This window comes from Sphaeramia orbicularis, chromosome 24 (assembly GCF_902148855.1).
Source record: "Sphaeramia orbicularis chromosome 24, fSphaOr1.1, whole genome shotgun sequence".
In the NCBI taxonomy this organism is placed as follows: Eukaryota; Metazoa; Chordata; class Actinopteri; order Kurtiformes; family Apogonidae; genus Sphaeramia; species Sphaeramia orbicularis.
This window is the reverse complement of record NC_043979.1, coordinates 7,505,210-7,531,328: the sequence shown is the minus strand read 5'-3', so window position 1 is coordinate 7,531,328 and position 26,119 is coordinate 7,505,210. Positions and strand designations below refer to the sequence as shown.

Sequence of the window (26,119 nt, the reverse complement as noted above, 5' to 3'; positions counted from 1 at the left end):
ATAACCGAAGGGTTGGTGGTTCGAATCCCGCTCTGTCCATGTGCTGTTGTGTCCTTGGGCAAGACACGTCACCCCCCTTTCCTCCAGTGCTGCTACTCACACTGTCACACTGTGTATGAATGTGTGTGAATGTTCAGAGGTGGTCGGAGGGGCCGTAGGCGCAGATTGGCAGCCACGTTTCCGTCAGTCTGCCCCAGGGCAGCTCTGGCTACAGATGTAGTTTACCACCACCAGAGGGAGAATGTGAGAGCGAATGAATAATGGATCCTCCGTACGTGCTTTGAGTATGCATTCATAGAAAAGCGCTATATAAATCTAATCCATTATTATTATTAGGCCCGAGCCCAGACATACATGTCGGCAAGGGCCTATTAAAATCGCATGGTTCCGTTATTATTTTTATTATTTTTCTCTCACCTCTTTGAACGCAAATTTGACCCCCTGAACGTTAATGAAAAGTCAATTTTATTTGACCAAAAATTCAAGCCTGGCAAAAATTTTTTTTATTTGAAGTCGCCAAGAAAAAATATTGCAAAATGACTCGGTAGCGCCCCCTCAAAAATCAAAATACATTACGCGGATGGGATATGGAAGCAAATCCGTGTCATCAGATTTTGAATTATAAAAGAAGATTTGTAGCTGAAGAAAAGTTTTGAACACATGTTTAAAAAAAAAGAGTTTGTAAAAATAATTTGTGCAAGTGTAGACCATATTTGTATCATTGGGAATGTTTGTTCACATGTATAACTAAATCTGATAGAGGCACAACTCTGCCATCCTCAGGTGCAACGCTGAAGTTACGAGTTTCAAAACTGAAGTTACGAGTTACGAAACTGATGTTACGAGTTACGAAACTGAAGTTACAGATCACCAAATACAAGTTACGAATTACGAGTTTTGGCCTTGTTCTGATGTCTGAGCGAATAACCAATGAGAGCGTTATTCACTGACCTGCCAATCAACATTACCCCACCTATATGCAAATTTCCACCCAATCAAATAGTAGCGGCAAATTTCCCGCACACATTTGAATATCAAATATAAACTCGGCGGCACTACGGTACCAAGAAAAAGGGGGCGTTCCTGTGTATCGCATATTTTAAAAAAAGGGCTCGAACTCGTCCATTCAATCCCCTCAGTTCAACAAGCACGACACCAAAACTATAACCATTCGCCTAGGACAGTGGTTCTTAACCTTGTTGGAGGTACTGAACCCCACCTGTTTCATATGCGCATTCACCAAACTCTTCTTTATTAAAAAATAAAATATGATTTTTTTCAAATTCAAGAACCACGTATATGTTTTACTGGTGCACAAAATGAACCATGCATTAACATCACTGTGTTCAAAGAACAAAACTAATACAATGCATGAACTCACAACAAATTACATACCTTTTCACAAAGACATGACCTTTTTTAATACTACCACACTGAAATGGTTTTAATTTTTAACCTTATGTATTCCAATAATGAAGTTATTGTATTTATGCTATTTATCATTTTTAACATTTTAACACACACCCATCACCTAATTTTCATCAGGCTACAATAATAATGAATATTTACTGCAAATCAGTGTGACTTCTGCTGTTACCTTTGAGAGACCAGTTCAGAAATGCGTGGCTTCACCTTGGCAAGTGCCACTCTCATGTTGTTTTCACAGCAATGTCTGTTCCTTTGTGTTGTAGTGCTATAAGCAACAACAATACACCGCGTATATTGGATGTCAGTCAGAGAAAGAGTCTCCGAAGCCGTTTGTTTACATACACGGACCTAGCCTGACACACACACCCGACTAATGAGTCGAGTGTGTGTCTTGACCTCCGCCGAACCCCTGAGACTGACTCACCAAACCCGTAGGGTTCAATCGAACCCAGGTTAAGAACCACTGGCCTAGGACAACATTTATAGCCTAATAATAAGATCATCTAGGCCTATTACTGATCAGTCACAGCCTCGTTGGTTATATTTTTTCCTTTATATTTCTCATCACAATCTTAAGGAGTCCGGGAAGGGACATGAAGAAAAAAAAATGTATTGCGTTATAACACAATAGTTCAAAAGTATTGCGTTATAATGCAATAGTTTTTGCGTTATAACGCATTGGGATCTGCATTCTGGATCGGACAGGTCGGTCAGGTCAGACACACCACCCTGGCCTGTGCCCTATGCATGTGTAGTTCAGATGACCATAACTCTTTCACTGTTTGTCTGATCGGAAAAATTCCAACAGTTTCTGAAACCTGAGACTCTGTGCTTTATGGACAATCTTGGGTCAATGCGAAAATTCCACGGGCACCTGTCCTAGAAGCTGCAAAATGAGCCACTCTGACTGGGGACGCACACAGCAGAGCGGATTCACGGAGCAGAAAACCGGAGCGCATAACGGAGTGAATAATGGATTAGATCTAGTGTTGGAAAATGTAGGCAAGACGGACATCCACAGTTCCAAGACCCCTCTGGAGGTTTACGGATGGATTTGTGACCGAAGGAGCGACTGATGGAGCAACAACTGAAGAAGAAAGGTAAAGTTCACCCAGTTCCATTTAGTGGACTGTCTACATGACTGAAGCACTCTCTGCTTTTTTCTATGGAGTTTTTACTTGTTTTACTTTATTGTATGTGTAAATTGACGCTTATACTGCATGGTGGTTTTATAGAATAAAGTACGAACCATGTAGAATATGTGTTAGTTTGTAGTATGTTGTACTTTCTGTGCATAAAAGTGTGCATGACTCTCTACAAAGTAAGAGCGCATACGCTGATGTTTGGTGACTTTTTTTCTTCAATAGTGCAATTTTACCTTGTTTTGTTTGTCTAATACATTGTTCTATGTGTGTCATTTTTCCATGTGTCCACCGGAAGTTACATTCAAGGATGAAGAGGGAGAAGCCACGGTGATGCGCAAAGGCTCTGGTGATGCGAGCAGATACTGAAGACTGTCCACATCACAGATGCAGGACGGAGGAAGAGCCTGATGATGATCAGTCCAAATCCCACAGACATTCAACACATCCACAGGATGACTGACTTTTGGCGTGAAGAAACTATTTTCCATGTGTAAACTGTGCCATAGGAGCACTGCCTGGATCAGACCTGTGAACTGACAGAACTGTTTCTGACAAAACAACGAACATGAAGGCACTCTGCAGCCACAGAACAGACAAATGCCCTGTTTGTGTGGGGGGTAAAACACCTGTAGAGTTTGGATTTTTACCCTGTTTTTGCACAATAAAAGGCAAATACTCACACGGTTTGTTGTAAATACTTTTTATACTTTCAAAGTTTATATTTAACTTTTAAATCTTGTATCCATGTGTAATTTCAGTGTTTTTCTGCTAAAACTAAAAAAAAAAAACTAATTCCGTTTTTGTGTTTTCTTTGGGTTTCTTGGCCCAAATAAATCTCTTCTGTTTGTTGCCTCTCCTGAGCAGTGGTTTCCTAGCAGCTATTTGACCATGAAGGCCTGATTCACGCAGTCTCCTCTTAACAGTTGTTGTAGAGATGTGTCTGCTGCTAGAGCTCTGTGTGGTATTCATCTGGTCTCTAATCTGAGCTGCTGTTAATTTGCGATTTCTGAGGCTGGTGACTCAGATGAACTTATCTTCAGCATCAGAGGTGAGTCTTGGTCTTCCTTTCCTGGGGCGGTCCTCATGTGAGCCAGTTTCGTTGTAGCGCTTGATGGTTTTTGCGACTGCACTTGGGGACACATTCAAAGTTTTTGAAATTTTCTAGACTGACTGACCTTCATTTCTTAAAGTAATGATGGCCACTCGTTTGTCTTTACTTAGCTGATTGGTTCTCGCCATAATATGCATTCTAACAGTTGTCCAATAGGGCTGTCAGCTGTGCATCAACCTGACTTCTGCACAACACAACTGATGGTCCCAACCCCATCAATAAGGCAAGAAATTCCACTAAGTAACCCTGACAAGGCACAGCTATGAAGTGAAAACCATTTCAGGTGACTACCTCTTGATGCTCATCAAGAGAATGCCAAGGGTGTGCAAGGCAGTCATCAGAGCAAAGGGTGGCTACTTTGAAGAAACTAGAATATAAGAGATGTTTTCAGTTATTTCACACTTTTTTGTTAAGTACATAATTCCACATGTGTTCATTCATAGTTTTGATGCCTTCAGTGAGAATCTACAATGTAAATAGTCATGAAAATAAAGAAAATGCGAAGAATGAGAAGGTGTGTCCAAACTTTTGGCCTGTACTGTACACACATGTGTGATCAAAAGTTACCACCTACATTTTTGATCAAATGTTGGGCGTGGCTGTAATGACTTCAAAACAAAGTGGCCATTTTTAGAAGTATAAAAGTGTGTATATCTCACACACAGAGTGTCAGATTGAGTTGGACCCAATGTAACATTTGTGCAGAATGTTGACTTGAACACAATGATATGCAACTCGTATAGTTGGATCGTAAAATGGCTCTCTCACGCCCCCTACAGATTTTGAATGGGAGTGAAAAAAATTTTTTGACATAGGCAAAAAAAAATTGTAACACACATCTGTCATGTCAAACTGAACCAAAAAGTCAATGAGGACACACCCCTTTTTACAATTGTGTTGCCATGACGACACCAAAACTGTACCATTCAAATGAATGGGGTTTTGCCCCAGGGATGCAATTGCTGAAAAACTATTTGTGTTCCACTAATGGTACACAGACTGAAAATTACACTGTGGAAAAGGAGAATTTTCCAGCAAGAATCATTTTCAAAATATTGAAAAATGGCCACTTGGCCACGCCCCCTCAAAATATGAAAATACATTGCACGGAGGGGAACCCACCCAAAAAAAATTTCAACATAGAGACATGAAACTTGGTACACACATAGCCCGTGGTAGGACAAGTAAAAAATTACATTATGGCCCCACCCTAAACCAAACAGGAAGTCGGCCATATTGGGTGGAAGTGTGGACCTCTAAAATCCCACCCCTCATACTTTCATCATCTCCTCCTAGGGTTTACATCCAATTTGGACCAAACTGGGTGAAAATCACCTACACACATGTGTGATTAAAAGTTATCACCTACATTTTTGATCAAATGTTGGGCGTGGCTGTGACGAGCCTGTGATGAAGCGTTCAATTTCAGAAGTATAAAACTGTGCTTATCTCGCAGAATGTCGGATCGAGCCCACGATATGTTGTCCTCTCACTGTCTGTGTCCTTGGCGGTTGCGTGGGGAGGCAGTCACGAAGGAGGGTGAGGGCCTTAACACCGGTTGCGGTTTTAATTATTATTATTATGATTCATTCATTCATTTTCTGAACCCGCTTAATCCTCACTAGGGTCACGGGGGTCGCTTGGAGCCTATCCCAGCTACACAGGGGCGAAGGCGGGGTACACCCTGGACAAGTCGCCAGTTCATCGCAGGGCTGAACATATAGAGACAAACAATCACTCTCACATTCACACCTATGGGCAATTTAGACTAACCAATTAACCTATTAGTGCATGTCTTTGGATGGTGGGAGGAAGCCGGAGTACCCGGAGAGAACCCACGCAGACACGGGGAGAACATGCAAACTCCACACAGAAAGGTCCCACCCCCCGTCGACTGGTGTTGGAATCGAACCCAGGACCTTCTTGCTGTGAGGCACGAGTGCTAACCACTGCACCACCGTGTCGCCCTATTATTATTATTATTATTATTATTATTATTATTATTATTATTATTATTATTATTATTATTATTATTATTATTATTATTTGTTTCTTAGGGGACCGTGAGTGAGTGTGTAGTTCTAGTTTTGTAATTAGTGTCATGTCAAATAACATTTAATCATGTTGACAAGTAGTTCCTACCAGACTAAATTCAATCCATTCAATAGGCAGGTAGTGCTAATAATATTTCATTCCACTACTGGAAATATCCTAAAATACGTAAGTGTCAATATTTTCAACATACTGTTAGTGATTCTACCCTTGAATAGGAATAGTTCCACATTTTGCTACTGTGTTTTTTTTTCTCAGATCAATGAGTATTAGAGGGTATTACCACTCTCATACCTGTTTTTACTTTTAGACCCACTGGGTTTTCTGCCACCTGCAGCCCAATGGAGGTTTGTAATGACTCCTGTAGATATTGATCTGCACCAAAAACTGAAAAAGAAACCCAAGAAGTCATCACAGTTTCTTGTCCAAGAACTAATAAATGAGCATTGTGATAAGCTGTTCATATTTACAGATGGGTCCAAGGACCTTGAGAGTGGGCGTAGTGGTGCTGCATTTTTCATCCCCGACCATGAGGTGATTGTCATGAGGAGGCTTACAGATCATCTCTCAGTGCTTACTACTGAACTTATTGCAATTCAGCTAGCACTGGAATGGGCTGTAACAAACTTACAAAATCAAAGTATAGTTGTTGCATCAGATAACCTTTCAGCATTACAGAGCATCAAGTCCAGAAAATCTGACTGTAGACAGGACACTGTGTACAATATCTTTTGCCTGTTGTTTTCCCTGTATGGCAGGGGTATGAACGCCTCTTTCCTCTGGGTTCCTGCCCATGTTGGTGTGGAAGGAACTGAATTAGTAGACATGCTGGATTAAAAACTCTCTAAAATGGTCTGTAATTGACCTTGTGATATAAACTAGCAAATCTGAAACAAAATTCATCATAAAGAACTATGTACACAAAATTTGGCAGGAACATTGGGATAGATCTGATTTCCTGAAAACATTTATACAATATTCGGAAAAATGTTGGCTTGTCCAGGACAGTGGACAGAAACCCAAAGGAAGAAAAAGCATTTAGTCATTTAAACATAGGCCACTCAGACAGGGCCGGACTGGGAGACTTTTTTGGGCCAGGAGTCAGTCATGTAACCAGGCCACCCTGGCCTTGCCCACACACACGTTCATACCAACACCAACGTTCATAGGCATGCATCCACGCACACACACAAAAGTATGTTTTTGGCTGACTCAAAACAAATATGCACTCCAATATAGGCATAATGATCACTACAGCACTCACCCTAACGCCACATGGATATTTTCAGGGCATGCCCCATCTGTGGAGATATTATTGACTGACTCACCAAATATTTTGGAACAATACATGACATAGACTGTCGTTACCATGTAAAAAGGTCTATTATTAATGCTACAGCAAGTACAGGTCAATACAAAATATTCCTTTCAGTCTTTAAACATACTGATGATCAAATGAAAGAATACTGTAGACAAGACAGGTGAAGAACATGCTTTTAGTGAAACTGAAACATGTTTACACACAACTTAGACTTCTTTCTACATACAAATTAGCATAACAAATAACTCTTCAATGAGCAAAGCTAGGACCAAACCTAACAATTAATCCACAGAGGGACAGCCTTATTAAACATACAGTACCACGTATGCACACAACACATGCAAACTGGCACGCTTGTGTGGGTGCACACATGCCCGAAAGCAAGTGAACTTATGCACATACACACACGCACCCACACCCATACAGTGCATTATAAATAGAAGTCCAAAGATGGAACCTACTGTACAATTTAGAGTTGGAATATAGCCTACATTAATTTTTTTGTTTGGGCAGGTAAATACAGCAACACAACAATCCTCAGCAAAACCCATTATCACACAAAAAGTAGCATTATCACAAATTCTAATTCTTTGTTGGGCCAATAGGTCATGGGGCCGGTGGATTTGCGTATCTGATGTCAACATTCTACATGGCATGCTCATGCTCATACCTGTTCCAGAGGTGGGACTGAGTGCTGGGCTGGTTTGTCTGAAAACAAAAAGAAATTCTGCATTTGCTCCACACACACTACAGCTACATTTTGATTGTTTCTCAAATATATGTTTAGTTATGGCTACCCTCAACCAGTTTATTGCATATTTCAGTTATTGCTGTATTTGCAATAGTACTACTTTAATGGAAGAGAATCAAGGTTCTACATAACAAGTAGTGCCAATATAACATCTACACAGAATAAGTCATGTCATGTAGAATATCAGCTGCTTCATTGGTGTATAGCTTTTATTTGTAACCGACAATATAACCCAATAAAGACAACTCAGTCCAAATCTAGCAATTAATCAGCTATGAGTGGACAGCCTTATTATATCTTAAATAAATTCAAATGTAGTAAACAACAATAAAAACGTGGCTTGTAAATCAGTGATTTTAAAATCCCAATCTTTATTTTAATTTCAAAGCAGGGCTTAGATGGCTACATATTTACACTTTGTAAAAGTGGCTCAATGGTATTTTGAACCCTTTATATCTCTACTTCAAGGCAACACTGAACTAAATCCTAGTCATAGCCTTAACCTAAGCCACTGACAGGTGCCTGGCAGAAAATGTTGAAGGCTCCAAATACCAAAGACCATAAAAGTGTACACCACCATTTCCCCTGACCCTGTCATACCCGCAGCCAGACGTTAGTCTGGTTTTGTCTGTCTTTTATGTTTTGTTTGTCATTTCCTGTTTTATTTTGTTAAGTTTCCCCTCATGTGTCTTGTCTGTCGTCTTTACTTCCTGTTCCCTGTTCTCCCTGACCTCTTACCTGATTACCTGTCTCCGCCCTGATTTGCTCCACCTGTGTCTAGTTGTCTTCCCTCCCTTTCGTGTATTTAAACCCTGTCTCTTCCCCTAGTCAGACGCCAGTTTGTAACTCCTGTAGTTCTTACCAGCGTTTTGACCTTGTTTGTTCGTTTGCCTGCCTGTGTTTGACCTGTTTTTGGATTCCTCGGTTTCTCGTCTTCTGCCTGCTCCCTGTCTGGTTTTTGTCTGCCTCATCTGATACCTGGTTTTGACCCTCTCGCCCTGACTACCGGTACGTGAGTTTTGCCTTGTCCTAATGTCCTGTTGCCCGATCGATTGCCTGCCTGTGCATGACCTGTTTCCATCCCTGACCTCCCTTTGCTTTTCCCTAGTCGGGAAAGAAACCCCTAACACCGCTCGGGGAGACGGGCTGTCGCCCTCGATCCGGAGGACAAATCAGAGGAGGATATTACCTACCATTATCCTCAAGATTCTGTCATTAATAATATTTTTTCATCTGTGTGTGATTAATAAATATTTTGAATCATACTCTTGGTGTTTGAGTTCTGCATTTGGATTCTGTGTTTGTACTAAAGCCATTACAGACCCTCATGCTGACAACCAGTGTATTTTTTTTAAGACAGCTAAATTACTTGCAGACGCATTAATGGCACCTTCACTGGGGAAGGCTGAATAAATTGGTGAGTTTTAGACATTTGGCCGCGTCATCCTCCAGCACTTTTCTTTTTTCTCTCTCTCCCTTTCGGCACCACCTTTTCTCTTTTTTTTTTGTACGGTTTGGGGTCCATCTTCAACGAAGTTAACTTGTCTCCTCTCCCGTACGCTACACACACACAAACACTGCAGCAGGTGCCAGACACACGTCGCACACCCCTTTCTCCACACACGATGCCTGTGGTTGATAGGCCCACCTACGGGGTGGGTGTTAATCGAAACAAACCAATCGTCTTTTCCTCCTCACACACTACTGGCCTGAGTGACCTCTGATTGGCCTGGCCTGCCTTTAAGATTTAGAGTGAAAGGTCAAGAAAGTCGTGGCGGCGGCAGCCTTGGAAAAAAAAAAAGAAATTAAAGCTGCAAGCAGCATTGGGCGGGACCTCACACTGGGCGATCTGCCTCCCATGCATTGCGCCTCCCATGCATTCTGCCTCCCATACGTTCTGCCTCCCATACATTCTGCCTCCCATACGTTCCGCCTCCCGTGCGCTCCGCCTCCCGTGCATTCCATCTCTCGTGAGTTCCGCCTCCCGGTTACTGTCGACACCTTCATTCCACTCACACCTCTCCGTCCCAACACCAGCCCCCTCCCTTTTGCATCCATCCTCCTTTCATCCCTACAGAACACCTGCGCTCCTCTGTTGAAACCACCCTCACCTTTTAATGAGGCTTTTATTTTGAAAAGCCAACTGTGTGTGTATGCAAGTGTGTGTGACAGACCGAATCCGTTTAAGTGACTTGAACTTGTACAAACAGGTGAGCATAAAACTCATACTTTACCATTTTTAATAAGGCTTTGATTTTGTAAAAATGTATTGTGTGTGTGTGTGTGTGTACCATTCACATTTTTATCATGTCCACAATTTTTATTCTAGTTTATATATATATATATATATATATATATATATATATATATATGTATATATACATATGTAATTGAGGGTTTTATTTTGAAAGGCAATTTTCTGACTTCCTCTTGGAGAGAGCTCATAGCATCCTCCTATATTTTTGTAGTGCTCAATGTAAGGAACATTTTGGCATTGGTTTCATGTCTCTCGGACATTCCTGCTGGCCGCTATGGCGGCTTCCGTGTTTTTTGACATAGGTGGCGCTAGAGAGCGCATTTTGGCACCTACAGGGTTAATTTTTGCATTTTATCAAATTTTTCACCCGACCTGACATACGTGCCAAATTTGGTGAGTTTTTGAGCATGTTTAGGGGGTCAAAATCCAGTTCAAACTGGCGGCAGAAAAATAATAATAAAAAACGAATGAAAAACAATAGGGGCCTTGCCTTCTGGCTAAAACTTTATTGTGTGTGTGTGTGTGTGTGTGCGCGTGCGTGTGTTCGTGCGTGCACCCACGCACACGCATGTGTGTGTCTGTTTCTGTGTGTGTGTGTGTCTGTTTGTGGGTGTGTGTGTGTGTTTGTGCGTGTCTGTTTGTGGGTGTGTGTTTTTGTGTGTGTGTGTGTGTGTGTGTCTGTTTGTGTGTGTGTGTGTGTACCATTCACATTTTTATCATGTCTTCATTTTTATTCAGCTTTTATTCTTATATAATATTGGACGTACATACATATATTTCTTATGTAATTTTCATATTTTTTCTGTATTGTTCAAATGTTCTTGTGTGGACCGTTTGACAGTTGTCATGTTGTCACACTTGTCATGTTTTTAGTCAAACTAGGAATCTGACTGTCTGTTCATGGTCTTAGAGCACCACCTGGTGGTTTCATTGTATGCATTCCACAGCAAAAGATTCAGCCAATCAGCTTTCACCTTTTGTTTCCCTGTGAGTCTGCTCATCGGTGTCAGGTTACACACACACAGAGAAAAGACAGACTGTGGCAGAAAAACTGCCTGAATTTGTAGAAACAAACTGCGATTTATCCATAATGGTACATCCCATCTCAAAAATTCTTGGACTAGAGGCAAGCACATAGACTCCTGAGCTTATTTAATAAATAACATTAGTCATAAGAGATTGAACTGAATAAGCAGTGATGGTGGAAAGCGCCTTGTCCTTGTAATTCCTGGAAAATAGAATACATGCTGAGGCAGATTGCCAACTTCCTGTTGGATTTAGCTCATGAATGTGAGTGTATGATTTTTCGGGTTCGATGAGACCAACATTTAGGCGTTGGTTTCATGTCTGTACGACATTCCTACTGGCCACGAGGGGCAATTTTGTATGCGTAGGTGGTGCTACAGAGTCCATTTTGGCACCTAAGGGGTTAATTTTAATATTGTATGAAAGTATTCATAAGACATAACATATGTGACAAAATTGGTGAGTTTCTGAGCATGCTGAGGAGGTCAAATGGCAGGTTAAAGCCAAAAAAGCATAAAAACAAAACATTTTTTATAAATTCATAACTGTACATCCTATCTCAAAAATTTTTGCGCGGGAGAGTTAGGGTGATTTTTCTGAACATACGGATATATGACATGTGGGGAAAAGTCAAAATTTAAAAATTAGTCCCAAACATCGCATTTTTCCGAACTTATAAAAAAATAACTAAGACATGAATTAGAAATTTGCGAAGACAGTTTTTTGAGAAGGGGTCACTCTATCTTTTGGTGCTATTTAGAAGCCAATATGACAAACTAGCTCATACTAGTTTTAAGTTGAGGGTTTTCGTTTGAAAGGCAATTTGTCAACTTCCTGTTGGAGTTAGCTCTCGGCACCCACTGGAACATTTGTAGTGCTCAATTTAAGGAACATTTTGGCATTGGTTTCATGTCTCTCGGACATTCCTGCTGGCCACTATGGCGGTTTCCATGTTTTTTTTTTTACATAGGTGGCGCTAGCGAGCACATTTTGGCACCCACAGGGTTAATTTTTGCATTTTATCAAATTTTTTGCCGGACCTGACGTTCGTGCCAAATTTGGTGAGTTTTCGAAAATGTTTAGGGGGTCAAAATCCAGTTCAAAGTGGTGGACGGAAAATAATAAAAAACGAATGAAAAACAATAGGGGCCTTGCCTTCTGAAGGAGTCCACTTCAGAAGTCCACTTGCCCTCTCGGCTTGGTCCCTAAAAAGAAACAGGAGAGAGAGACGCAGGCCAGCAGGCCATTCCCAGACCGGCACTTCAGGAAAACTCCCGGTCTTCCCTATGGCGAGTCCGGGCCTGCACTCAGAACTCAACTACTCATTGTATAAAATAAGCAAACACCTTAATGGTTTATGTAATCATTGTCATAACCCAGAAACCGTTGAGCACGTTCTAATTCACTGTAATAAATATGAGTTAACTACATATCTTAGAGACCATAGACAAGACCTGACTTCAACAAACATTCTTGGCAGGGCCGGACTGAGACTCATTTTCAGCCCTGGAGTTTCATACCTCAGACCCGCCCACTTTAGATCACGACCGATTATTATTAAAATCATACAATTATAACCTTACATGTTAAGTCTACACACTGTTCTACAAAGCCTTCTAATTCAGTGTATTTTCTAAAATATTTCCAATTCAGCGCAAGTAAAGGTTGCTTCACAATGTGGATTTATTTCAAAAGTGAGTGCACATTGACATCTCCAACATTATTATTCCTCACAACACAACAATAACAGAATCTATATTTTTGTTCTTATAAGTGTTAACATTTTTCAAACCTTTAAAATGTTTGAAACGAAATGAAAGTATAAAAATATTTTAAAAAATAAATAAATAAAGCTTGCTGCACTTTCTAATAACTATTATTTTTGTATCCTCTGCAACAAAAGATTTCCATCACAACTTACTTGCGGTTTGTTCCATCGATGCTATTGAAAACTTTTGGTATAGTGATATTAGGGCTTTGATGAGGATGATAAGAAAAAAATATGTGTATCCTGTGACTGAGGGCGAGCAAAGCAATCAAAGCTAACAACAGACTCATCTTCATCTGTGTCATTTCTGACTAGTGGTTCAGGGTTGTGCTGCTGAGCTGCTCCTCTGTCATCAGTAGACTCTGCTCTCCCTTTCACACTTCCTCCAGTTTCCCTAGACTCGCCTGCACCTGTATCACAATAAAAAATAATATCTACAGACATTTTGACTTACTGAACTAATTAAGATATTTACATTGGCAAAATATGCAGGCTTATTTGATATTACTTTATGCTATTGCCTTTCAGTTGTGGGCTTTGTGTATTTACTGTCTCACTTTTAATAATAAAAAATAAATAGGTCAGGACTATCATTTGGGTCTAGAAAGTGGTTTTAGGAGAACTAATGCTTGTTCACACAGTCTGTTCCAACAGCTCACCTTTTCCTTCCATCCTGACAGGAACAATCCCCTCATCACTACTTGCTCCTGGCTCTGCTTCTGACACTAAAGCACAGTTTAAAAATGGTCATAATTCTCAGCACAAATCTTCTATTTTGCAAAGCCTTGGTGTCAGTTTCATTCATGTAGTGCTGAATCCTGGAGCATCTCAGAGCACCTTTCATACTGAACAGGCTTACACCATACTCTTCAGTGGAGCCTATTTATTAATAATCTTCCCTCTCTGAGCGGTCCTACCTGCCCACTCTGGACTTGTGGGCTCATGGCTGGTGTCTGCTGCTGAATGTCCTTTCTGACTCTGAGGAGCTACAAGACAAAGTTTCCCAGTTATGGGGCGTCGTATCATACTATTATTTAAATGATATAACGTTATGTTACACGCCACAATGCCACACAATTCATTGACTCGATAATTAACTAGCTTGAAAGGTGGTTTACCCGGTTCGTCGTCCTTATTAGTTTCCAAACGGGAGGTCGTTTTTGTGAAAAAGTTGCCGATTTTGTCACATTTGGCTGCGTTTGCTTCCAGAGCTTTCCTCTTTTTAATTCTTGTCTTCTCTACACCACCTTTGCTCTTTCTATTATCCATGTTTCAAACAGCAAACACAGCTGACCATCCACAGCCTGCAGAGCACAGATGGTATATGCTCCACAGCTACAGTACAGAGCTACTAACCGTATGCAAGGACATGTTACGCCAGGTCACGGTGTGTCCGCAAAAAAAACAGGAAGAAAACAAACAGTTTGCTAGCAGAGGGGGTGTGGCCCAGGAACAGCGGCTGCAGATTACGTGATCAACTCAGTGCTATGACTGAACACCGGCCCCCAAAAAATAAATGAATAAATAAAATATTAAATACATATTTAAAGTGAACTCCAGCCCTCGCGGCCCAAATATTATACCGGCCCACCGGGAATTGTCCCGGTCCTCCCGATTAGCCAGTCCGGGCCTGGTTCTTGGTACTCCTTCTCCAAAGCTGTGGAAAATCATTGTTTCCTTTCTAAATGAAACAGGATTGATGAATAGATTATAGTAGGTAGCCTCCATATACTATAGTGTACATAGCACTTTATAGCTGCTAGTTATTATTATTATTATTATTATTTTTTTTTTAATTATAATTTTTTCCTGTTTATCTCCTGTCCACACTCCAGTCCAGTAGGTGGCAGTAAATGTTCCTTTCAGTTGACTGCCAATTGCCATTAAAAGCAAAAGAAGAAGAAGTACCCATTGCTAGATTGTCCGTGGTTCCTCCCAACTCGCCAGCGTTTTCATCTGTTCCTGTGATTCAGTTGCTGACCTTGTCCATTTTTAAATCCGTCTCTTCACTTCTGCCCTGGTAATCTGGCCCACTTTCTGCCCCTGGCTTTGAGAACTGTTTTTTGAATAGTCCTGGTTTTTGACTCCGCCTGGTCCAACCACACCTCTCCGCTTCTGTCCTGGTAACCCAACTCACTTTGTGTCCCTGGCTCTGAGAACCATGTTGTGGATCTTCCTGGTTTTTGACTCTGCCTAGCCCGACCACGTCCTTTGTCTCAGCCCCGGTAACCTTACCGTTTTACTGTCTGAAATCACGTCTCTGGATTATTGGAATTCCTGTGTCATCTGCCTGAGTCTCCATGGTTGTCAGCTACCTGATGCTGCCATCTGTTCATGAGCCACAGACCAGCATTCCATATCAGCTTGTTTAGATGAGAGGCAACGACACTGGTGGTCACAATTGAGCCCCAGGTTCAAAGCCAAGCATTGCACCAAATTTTCATCTCAACATGGATCTAAGATTGTCTGTATATATTGGTTCTGTTATCATATTAAGAACTGTTCTTTAGAAAATCTGCCTCTGTACTGCCAGAACTTTGCTGCATTTGGGTCCTCCATGTAATGTCCAGTAGTAAATGGGACTAGTTGAAGCTGCATAGTGATTAGAGATTGAAGTGCAGTCTGACTGCGGGACAAGTATGTGCAGTGTGTACAGAAGCAGCAGTGATTGTGTATGTTCCTGACTCAACCGTCATTAAAAGTTCATAAACTGAGAACTCGGACTGTTCATTGAACATTACATGATGTCAGAAGTTAACCATGGCAAAGTTTCCACTGCTAGATAACTTTGGCTTCACCCATTTGGAGCTGTGGCTGAATGGAAGTAGAGGTCCTGTCACACTGAGGACACCCCTTTAAGTCAGATCCCCGGGCCACACCAACACAGACACAAGAAGACGGTATTTATATAAAAGCAATGATTTATTTGTAATAAAATAGGAAACGGAATGGAATCTATGGTGTAAAAATAATTAAAACGCTACTGATTAGTGATTAAAACATGATAAAACATAAAACAATCTAAAAAGGGACAGCAACAGATAAAACGTACAAAAATGTCTCTGAATCCCACACCCACTCAAGGAAATCAGCACTAGGCGCTAGTCAAAATACTCAGGCCTGTCGACGGCATCCGTGTAGCGTCACACAGTGATTCTTTGTTAAGGCCTTGTTTCTTGTAGGTCTGGTACACAGCGTCACGTCCTCGCTCTGTCGCGGCTAGTCCGGGTCGGGGAAATGGTAGCTGCGTCTGCTTAATGCCCTCTGGTGAACCGTCGTGCAGCCTCGTACTCCTGCAGCTCCGATGTACTGTCCCTCACCGGCTCGTCCTCCCCCAGGAACACTCCGCTGCAGCTGGAAGAACAGTATCGAATCATGGGCTGTTTCACACTAATAGCAGCCACACACACCCACACAAACAACACGGTTTCACAGGTTCCTTCACTTAGTGCATTTATGGCTCATCAAAGGTCCTTTTCCCCCGACACCATCCGAAGACTGAAACGCTGGTCACAAAACATCGTCCTGCAGAGCCTCAAGCTGCTTCCTCATCGCAGAGTCTTTATCTCTGAAGAGGAAGCCCACAGAAGGGGAGAGCGTAACTCCTTTCAGGTGTGCACCTCCGTTAATTATCCAGCTCAGCTGGCTGTGGGCCAATAGTTAGTCAGTGGAGGATAAGGGGAGGGGAACAGGGGGAGACAGAAGTGCCGAATAAAAAAAAGTCCAATCCACATTGGCTTCTGCTTAGTCTGTAAAAACCACTGCAAGCTGGATACTCAAAATACATAATATACACACACATCAGGTAATATAAAATTTACAATAAAAATTCACAGCAAGCATTAACACCAACACACCAAAAGCATTATCATGTCAGATTCTTAGCAAACAACGGTCCCTGTCATCCTGTGAAAGTCCCACAGATACAGAAAAGCGACCAAGCCTGATAAGGAGGAGAAAGAAGTGCAGGTCTGTACTCTGTTGTATTCCCTTGGGAGCGAAGTTAAACAAATTAAAACCTTCATCTATGCAAATGCTGGGGATGCCAATAAGTACGAAGTCGTACTAGAAAAATTGGACCGCTATTGCCTAAAGTGAACGTCATTCATGAGAGCGCAAGATTTCTCCAGCGAGCACAGAAACACGGAGAAAGTGTGGAGGAATACATCTACAGTTTGCAGGAGATGGCAGAGAAATGTGATTTTGGAAAAAACAAGAACATAAGAGACAGACTTGTGATAGGTATCCTGGATAAAGAGTTGTCACAGAAGATGCAAATGATATTGGATTAGAAAAACGGTTTGAGCAAGTTACATTTTTAAAATACTCAATTCAAAAGTCCAAACCCCTTTCTTCAGACAACCCTCCGAAGCCACACCTCCAGAGTACTAGCAGGTGCTTTGCTTGTTCCCGAGGGTTCACGAGGACTGCACAGCAAATTTGCCAGCTGAGGCTCTGGCTCCGTCCCCGGCTCTGGCCCGTACGATCCCAGCTTGGGCTCCGACCCTGGGTACGGCCCGGCCCCAGCTCTGGCTCCGGCTCCGACCCCGGCTGAGGCTCTGACTCCATCCCCATCCCCCATCCCCCATCCTCTGACCCTGACTGAGGCTCTGGCTACGTCCCCAGTTCCAGCTACGACCCTGGCTGAGGCTACGGCCCCGGCTCTGGCTCTGATGCTGGCAACGGCCCTGGCCCTAGCCCCAGCGCCGGCTCCGACCCCAGCTGAGGCTCCAGCCCCGGCTCGAGCTCCTACACTGACTACGGCCCCGGCTCCAGTTCCAACCCTGGTTGAGGCTCCTGCTCCAGTCCCATGCACACCTCATTCAGTCTCCTCCAACACCTCCACCCTTACAGAACAGCCCCAGTTCACATCTATCTAGCTAATGTTACATTTCCTACTGATTTATGTTAGTGACAAAACAGTTTGCCAGTGAACTTTCCATCCTAATATAACTAATATAGCCAAGCTCTGGCTCTGGCCTCTTTTCCTGTACCAGTGCTCCAAACCTCTGAGAACGCACGATTCATGCTCAAAGAGCGGTACACGCAGAGGGGGGAGGGAGGAGGGACAAATAGCAGTTGAGTTTGACAGACATATCACTGTTCAATCATTTCAAGTGGGCGCTCAAAATAATTAGATGGTGTTTTTTCAGTCCTGTCCATTCCACAGGTGACTACATTTTTTTATTTTTGTGTTAGAGCATTTAATTAATTGGTTGTAATCGGGGTGTGAAGGGGATGTTAAGCAATATAGTAAAAAATGCTCCAGGAAAACATCTCGCTCCCCACCTTTAACTCTGGATAAGACATGCAGACAAGCCAGGCAGCCTAAGAGAGGACATTACACAGCTATGTGTCACACTCTTCAGGTCAGTGATGTGTTCACTGAGAAAAAATGAACCAGAGAGGTAATTCATGGGTGCAGTCACTGTGAAAGACACCAACACACCATGGCCAGTAACACTACAACTCCAAGACAGCGTTGTTGAGTTCAAAATAGACAGTGGAGCCGACACAAGTGTTATTTCTCAACACACCTATGACACATTGAAGACAAAGCTGCAGTATTCACAGGCCATATTGGATTGTCCAGGTGGCAGGCTCAAGAATAAAGGTAAATTTAAAACCTCCACTTGCAGAAAAGGGACAGAAAATTGCTTTGATGTACACATCGTTGAAGGTCCTGCAGTCAATAACCTGCTTAGCAGAGAAATGTCAGTAGCCATGAGCGTCATCCAAAGAATGGAGAATGTGACATGTGCACCCACTGAGTCAGTGGGGCTTCTGAGGACAACTCCAGTAAAAACAAAACTGAAAGAGGGGGCAGTACCCTATTCTGTCATTACAGCTTGTTGGGTTTCTGCACCTCTACTCCCTAAGGTAAAAGAGAAGCTTAATAGGAGGTCAGATGTGGAGTCAATGAAGTGTGTGTGTGTGTGGGGGGGGCTTAATATCAAATATCACATTAGCCCTGATTCTCTGGTGCAACAAGATGTTCTAAGCACTCCTGTGTAATTTTTTTTAAAATTTTCATCCAGAAAATTGCAACTTTCACAGCTTCTCCACTCTTTTGTCCAGTGCAATGTATAAATATGTTCATGATGGGCCATGTAATGATCTTGTATGTGCCATATTGTATCGTAAGAGTACTTTGTACTATGAAAAGTCTAATGTCAAGGTCATGTTGTACGTTAAAGGTCACCAAAATGCCTAGTTTTTTTCAAAAATTCATACCATTCTGACATTTTATCAAATATGTCTTAAGTTCTCTTCCCTCTGGTTTCCTGGTGGGATCCCCCAAGGCCTTTGGCCCTTTCAAAGCCACATTAGAGACAAAATATTGCAATATTGCATTATGAGTTAAGACAAACTTATCAGCCAGCTCCGCTGCTTTCAAAACTGAAGAAGGCTTCTGCTCATTTACATAAGTAGCAGTACGCTGAGGAATACCATTTTTAAACTGCTCCAATAATATCAGCTCACAAAGACCCGCAAAATTATCAACTTTAGCAGCTGAACACCACCGCTGAAAATGTGAGGTCAGATCACAGGCAAACTCTAAATTGGTTTGTTTATCACCCTTTACCCAACTTCTGAATTTCTGACGATAAGCCTCAGGGACCAATTCATACGCCTTTAACACTCCTGTCTTTACCGTCTCATAATCCACATTATCGTCACCACACACTGCCCCTCTTGGGCCCTCCCAGTGAGACCACATTGTAACATGAGCACTCTGGCCAATTTTTTGCATCTGCAACACGATCAAAAAGAGCGAAAAAAGAATCAGGGTCACATCCATTAAACTTGGGTATGTAGCGTCATGACGAGGTGGAGTGAGTGAACAGAACAAAAACAGAACTATAAATAATGCATTTTGACTTTTCTTGCCATGACCAAATTCCAGAAAAGCCGTGTTGATTGGCTGGTATCAGGTCAAAGGAAGGACACCATTTGCAAGCAACATTTATGATGACAAATGGACCCAAGAAATGGTCCTAAGACAACAAAACCAAGCCCGTTGTCATCTGTTCTTCATCAGAGCCATCTTCCCTGTCGTGGTAAATTAAGGAACACAGGAACTGTGTTTTTACACTTCCCCAACTCCTTACTTTCAACATCTGTGTCTCATATTTCTTCTGTTTACCCAGAGGTAGAGGTAAACCCAGAACAAATAGACTGAATAACCAAAACCTTTATCTGTGCCATGTTAATAGTGTCACAGTAATGTGTTAACGTTGATTGTACTCAGCATGTTACCCTTTTGATGCATGTCTATGCAAAAGCCCATTTGCCTGACCTCTGACTTTATATGTTATGTCCTGTTCATGTCTGTTGAAAGTAAGCGTAATACTGTTTATAACATGTCTGATAATAATGGTGCTTATCTTACTGATGCTGAGTGAGGTTACAGCTGATGTATAAGTTTGATCTTATTTAAGGATGGAGAAGTTTTCTTACAAGTTTGCAAAGAGTCCTATCTCTCTCCCAAAAAAAGAGAAACGTGACACTTTTGGGAGCATGCAAATGACCTGAGAGGTGGGCTGGACTGGCACCAAAACAGACAAAGAAGACAACGCCCAGAGGCATCGATGACTCATCAATATGCACGAGGAGGGTGTGCCAGGTTGGTTCCTGGCAAAACATAAAAGAAATGTAACCAATCTCTCTCTAGAGCTTTTTCCATCTTTATCAGCTCTCAAACCTTCGCCTGCAGAGAGCTTTTTCATCTTTCCCTGCTCTCAACTTCTTGGAGAGCTTGTTCCATCCCTCTCGGCTCTCAAACTTCGCAGCGAGATCTCTCCATCTCGCCCAGCCAGCAGAGCTTCAGACCTCCACAGCTCCAGAACTCCACTCCGGGGGCTTTGCCTTTTCCTCTTGCCTCCTCTGCTCGGGCCACTCCACAGCCTGTTGCCGCTTCGAACTCCGTCAGAAGACGACATCCCAACTTCAGCCGTTCTCCGTCAAGGCCTCTCCAGCCCTGCATCCTCACCACTGCCGTGTCACTCCAGCTGTGTGCCTGCTCCTTCTCCAAAGTCAAGATCTGCATCCTTCAAGACCTGCAACTTGTAAGGAAACTTGCTCCTGACTTATCTGAGTTGGTGTTATTCCCAATTTAAGTAGAGTTACCTCAACTTAACCTCACTAACGTTATAATATCTTTAATATAGCCATCTGTCAGTTTAGTCTACTTTTCTCCTGTCCATAATCTCCTGCTCCCTTTTGTCATATTTGTCTCTTGTCTTTGTTTTATTTCTATGTCTTAGTTTAGTTAATAAATTCTTTATGTGTGTACAAATCAGCTGCTTCAGTTATTTGTGTATTGCCTCTTCACACTCAGGTTCCCTGTAGAGTCAATGGCCCACTAACTTTGAAAGGTTTCCAAATTATTGGTTTGGGTTGATTTAAGTTTAAGCTTCAGTTATAAATCTGTAATTAAATTAATCAATAAATCAACGCTCCTTTCTTACATAAATTGGGTTCCTTACCTACAGGTACTAAACGTAAGTTAGCAACAACATCAATTCCCCCTGATGTAGAGCTGGTAGGAACACCTGAGCCTCTAGAAATCAACTTGCCCTTCTCTGATCAGCTGCAATCTGGACTGCTCTACATCCAACTTCATCCTTTCAGTGTGTTGCCTCATTTTTTTTTCCAATTCCAATTTCTCGTCCCTCTCCATTCGTCTACGCAGTTTCTCTTGGTCAAACTACAAAAGTAACAACTCCTTCTGTTGTTCAAAGGTTAAATTTCCAGCCTTAAAACCTGCTGGTCCTGAAAGCGACACAGGGTCTGGGCCTGCCTCTGTCTCCCCTTTATGTAGTACCCCCTGATCAAACAAAGAATCCAAAACAGTCCTCCGAATCTCATCCTTACGACTCTTCCCAACAACAACAATATTATAATGGTCAGCTATCTCCGTTAGCTGTTCCTTTTTGCAACCATTTACAAATGCCAACATCGGCATCCCAAGAAACCCTGACAAAGAAGCCATAGTCAAAATACCAACACAGAAATTAACCTCACTGCTTTATCCACACTTGGGCAGGTGTTAGCCTTTGACAGAGAGCTTCCCCCTAACTGTCTGATTGAAAACTGACTAAAGCTCTGCTATTTCAAACACAAAACAACATTCCTTCAAAAAAACCTAAATGGACAAGCCCCCACTTGTCATGACCTGGCTCAAAAGGTCACAACAAAAAGGGAGACAACACCATGTTTAACTTTACAAATGATTTTTATTGAACATATTTAACCAAATTAAATAATCAAACGAATTTTAAATAAGTCAAATTGGACCAAATTAAAAATCTAATTATATGAAGTGTGGAAGTCACTGAAGTCAGGGGTGTAGGATATGCATGAGTGGAAATGGTGTGTGTGAAAGTGTTGTAAATTGCAAGCAAAAATGAATTAACCTAACCAAACATAACTAAACAACAACTGTCGATACCTAAGGAGAGAAGGTCAGGAGCCTGTTCCACAAAGCGGGTTATGTGAAAACTCTTGAGTATGTTAACCCTGAGATGAGGGAAAATCTGGGTTTACCGTTCCAGAAAGAGGTAAGTCAAACCCTGAGTCTGTCGCTATGGTAACTTACTCCGTGAACATAACCTGCTCGGTGGCAGGTTTTCTTTAAGAAACCCCAAGTTTCACCTGTCTCCTCCCACCTGAAACAGGCTGTTAGACATGGATTGTCCGGACAGATGTGATCCCAAAGCCTTAAAAGCACAGTTAATATGTAGCAATTTAACGTCGGGAGAGGATTTTCAGAGGGAGTAGATGCAGTATCATTTCCTGATGAATATCTATTTATTCATGTCTATGTATTTGGGGTTGAACAATATAAGTTCGGCTTCTTCCGATACTTCATTTCGGACATAAAGTGTTGCTAAAGAGCCACAGTGAAATAACGGTACAGTATGTGACTTATTTTTCTTTTGTTGATGATTACCTTCAATATTAAAGACTGTTCTGTTTAAATTTGTCATTCATATTTTCCTTTTGTTCACCTTTATGTGTTATTGCTACTTATGCTGGACATAAAGTTTATTCATACCATTTCAATCTTACACTCTATATTAAATGCTAAATTATATTTTAAATGATGTTAGAGACATTATGCTGTAAACTCAGACTCATATCAGTGATAATCTTCATTTTGTTGGTCTTCCAAATGTAATAGTGTGTGTAGATGGAACACACATTCTTATCACTGCTCCTGCACAAAACCAAGGGACAATGTACATAGAAAGTCCTTCCACAGCATCAACATCCAGGTATCTTCACTAATATGTTGAAAATGACAGTATACATCACAATATACAGTAGCTAATAATAATAATTATGCCATTCTCTGCACTATCAAGCTCATTTATGATCCGGCACACATCATTACAAATGTAGGAGCCTAGTGTCCTGGCTCTGTACCTGACTCCACATATATCCAGAGTGTAGCCTGAGAGACAGATTTGCATGTGTTAAGTAACTGAACACTTTGTGCAATTATCATTTTTGTCTCCCTGATATAAACACACCCACATGTATCCACTTTACTTACAGGAGAGATTGATGGGTACCCACTGGGAGACAGAGGATATCCATGCCAGCCTTCTCTGCTGACCCCTGATGCTGACCCTGATCGAGGCTCCAAAAAGTGTTTTAATGTGGTCCACTGCAGGACTAGAGCTCGGGTCCAGGATGGAAGTGCGTCAGATTTAATTTGCAGGAATTACTTTTCAGACTGAGCCACTGCCACAATCATCACCAGTCAAATAAAGACAAAGAATACACATTTTTTTGTTCTTCTTTATTCTCCAACAGTAAAATTACAGCAGTTAGGATCTATAGTATTGTTTCAACAGTTACCATCTATTACCTGTGACAATACACCCCCCTCACCTGGTGTTCCACTAAATGAATTCCTAGGTGGGCCGTCCTAATCTGCACATCCAAAGACACGTCTTTGTCCATTTTTTGCATCTTTTTTAGGAAATGCCTCCTATGAAGCTCTTTAACTGATAACTGTTCAAACATATAATATGTAACATATAGCATTGAAAATCCACAGTTGTACATGAAGACTTAACCTGGCCTTTATTGTAAATCTCCCTTTGACCTTTAACCTGCTGCAGCTGTGGAAGTTGATGGATCCTTCTCTTGCTGTTTTCCAGCTGTGCTCTAGTAAAAAGGATAAGAATGCACAAGTTATTTTTCCAGTCATGTATTCTCATCACTTGTCACACTCTCACTATTAGTCACTGTTGTAATTATCCTCTAAAGCATGGGTGTCAAACCCATTTTAATTCAGAGCCCACATTCAGCCCAATCTGATCTCAAATGAAATAAAATATACAGTATAATAAGGCAAGGCAGGTTTACTTCCACCCATCCATTATCCACCGCTTATCCGGGGCCGGGTCGCGGGGGTAACAGTCTAACCAGGGATGCCCAGACTTCCCTCTCCCCAGACACCTCCTCCAGCTCTTCTGAGGGGACCCCGAGGCGTTCCCAGGCCAGCCGAGAGACATAGTCTCTCCAACGTGTCCTGGGTCTTCCCCGAGGTCTCCTCCCGGTGGGACATGCCCGGATCACCTCCCCAGGGAGGCGTCCAGGAGGCATCCGAAACAGATGCCCGAGCCACCTCAGCTGGAACCTCTCGACGCGGAGGAGCAGCGGCTCTACTCCGAGCTCCTCCCTGGTGACTGAGCTCCTCACCCTATCCCTAAGGGTGCGCCCAGCCACCCTGCAGAGGAAACTCATTTCGACCGCTTGTATCCGGGATCGTGTCCTTTCGGTCATGACCCAAAGCTCATGACCATAGGTGAGGGTAGGAACGTAGATTGACCGGTAAATCAAGAGCTTCGCCTCTCGGCTCAGCTCCTTCTTTACCACAACCGACCGATACAGCGACTGCATCACTGCAGACGCTGCACCGATCCGTCTGTCAATCTCACGTTCCATCCTTCCCTCACTCGTGAACAAGACCCCAAGATACTTGAACTCCTCCACTTGGGGCAAAGACTCCCCACCGACCCGGAGAGGGCAAACCACCTTTTTCCGGTCGAGAACCATGGCCTCGGATTTGGAGGTGCTGATCCTCCTCCCGCTTGCTTCACACTCGGCTGCAAACCGCCCCAGGGCACGCTGAAGGTCCAGGTTCAATGAGGCCAACAGGACAACGTCGTCCGCAAAAAGCAGAGACGAAATCCTGTGGTCCCCAAACCGGACCCCCTCCGGCCCCTGGCAGCGCCTAGAAATTCTGTCCATAAAAATAATGAACAGAACCGGTGACAAAGGGCAGCCCTGCCGGAGACCAACGTGCACCTGGAACAGGTCTGACTTACTGCCGGCAATGCAAACCAGGCTCCTGCTTCGGTCATACAAGGACCGGACTGCCCTTAGCAAAGGGCTCCGGATCCCATACTCCCGAAGCACCCCCCACAGGATACCACGAGGGACACGGTCGAACGCCTTCTCCAGATCCACAAAACACATGTGGACTGGTTGGGCGAACTCCCATGAACCCTCGAGCACCCGATGGAGAGTATAGAGCTGGTCCAGTGTTCCGCGACCGGGACGAAAACCGCATTGTTCCTCCTGGATCCGAGGTTCGACTATCGGTCGGATCCTCCTCTCCAGTACCTTGGAATAGACTTTCCCCGGGAGGCTGAGGAGTGTGATCCCCCTATAGTTGGAGCACATCCTCCAGTCCCCCTTCTTAAAAAGGGGAACCACCACCCTGGTCTGCCAATCCAGAGGTACTGTCCCCGACTGCCACGCGATGTTACAGAGACGTGTCAACCAAGACAGTCCCTGCACATCCAGAGACTTAAGGTACTCAGGGCGAATCTCATCCACCCCCGGTGCCCTGCCACCGAGGAGCTTGCCAACCACCTTGGTGACTTCAGCATGGGTGATGAACGAGTCCACCTCTGAGACCTCAGCCTCTGCTTCCTCCATGGAAGACGTGACAGTGGGATTGAGGAGATCCTCAAAGTATTCCTTCCACCGTCCAACAACATCCCCAGTCGAGGTCAGCAGCTCCCCACTTCCACTGTAAACAGTGTTGGTGGCGCACTGCTTTCCCCATCTGAGGCGCCGGACGGTTTGCCAGAATTTCCTCGAGGCCGACCGATAGTCCTCCTCTATGGCCTCCCCAAACTCCACCCAGACCCGAGTTTTTGCCTCCACAACTGCTCGGGGTGCAGCTTGCTTGGCCTTCCGGTACCCATCAGCTGCCTCGGGAGTCCCACGGGC

The 26,119-nt window shown here is 42.9% G+C and overlaps 1 long non-coding RNA gene across 1 annotated transcript; it reads right to left on the bottom strand.

Moving 5' to 3' along the window:
* Positions 1-2,926: 2,926 nt before the first annotated feature.
* Positions 2,927-25,204, bottom strand: LOC115414600 (uncharacterized). Its single transcript, XR_003934679.1, has 3 exons — positions 25,194-25,204; positions 20,760-20,767; positions 2,927-3,050 (listed from the first exon to the last, which is right to left on the bottom strand). It is a non-coding gene; the product is annotated as an uncharacterized LOC115414600 (long non-coding RNA).
* Between the last annotated feature and the right edge of the window lie 915 nt (positions 25,205-26,119).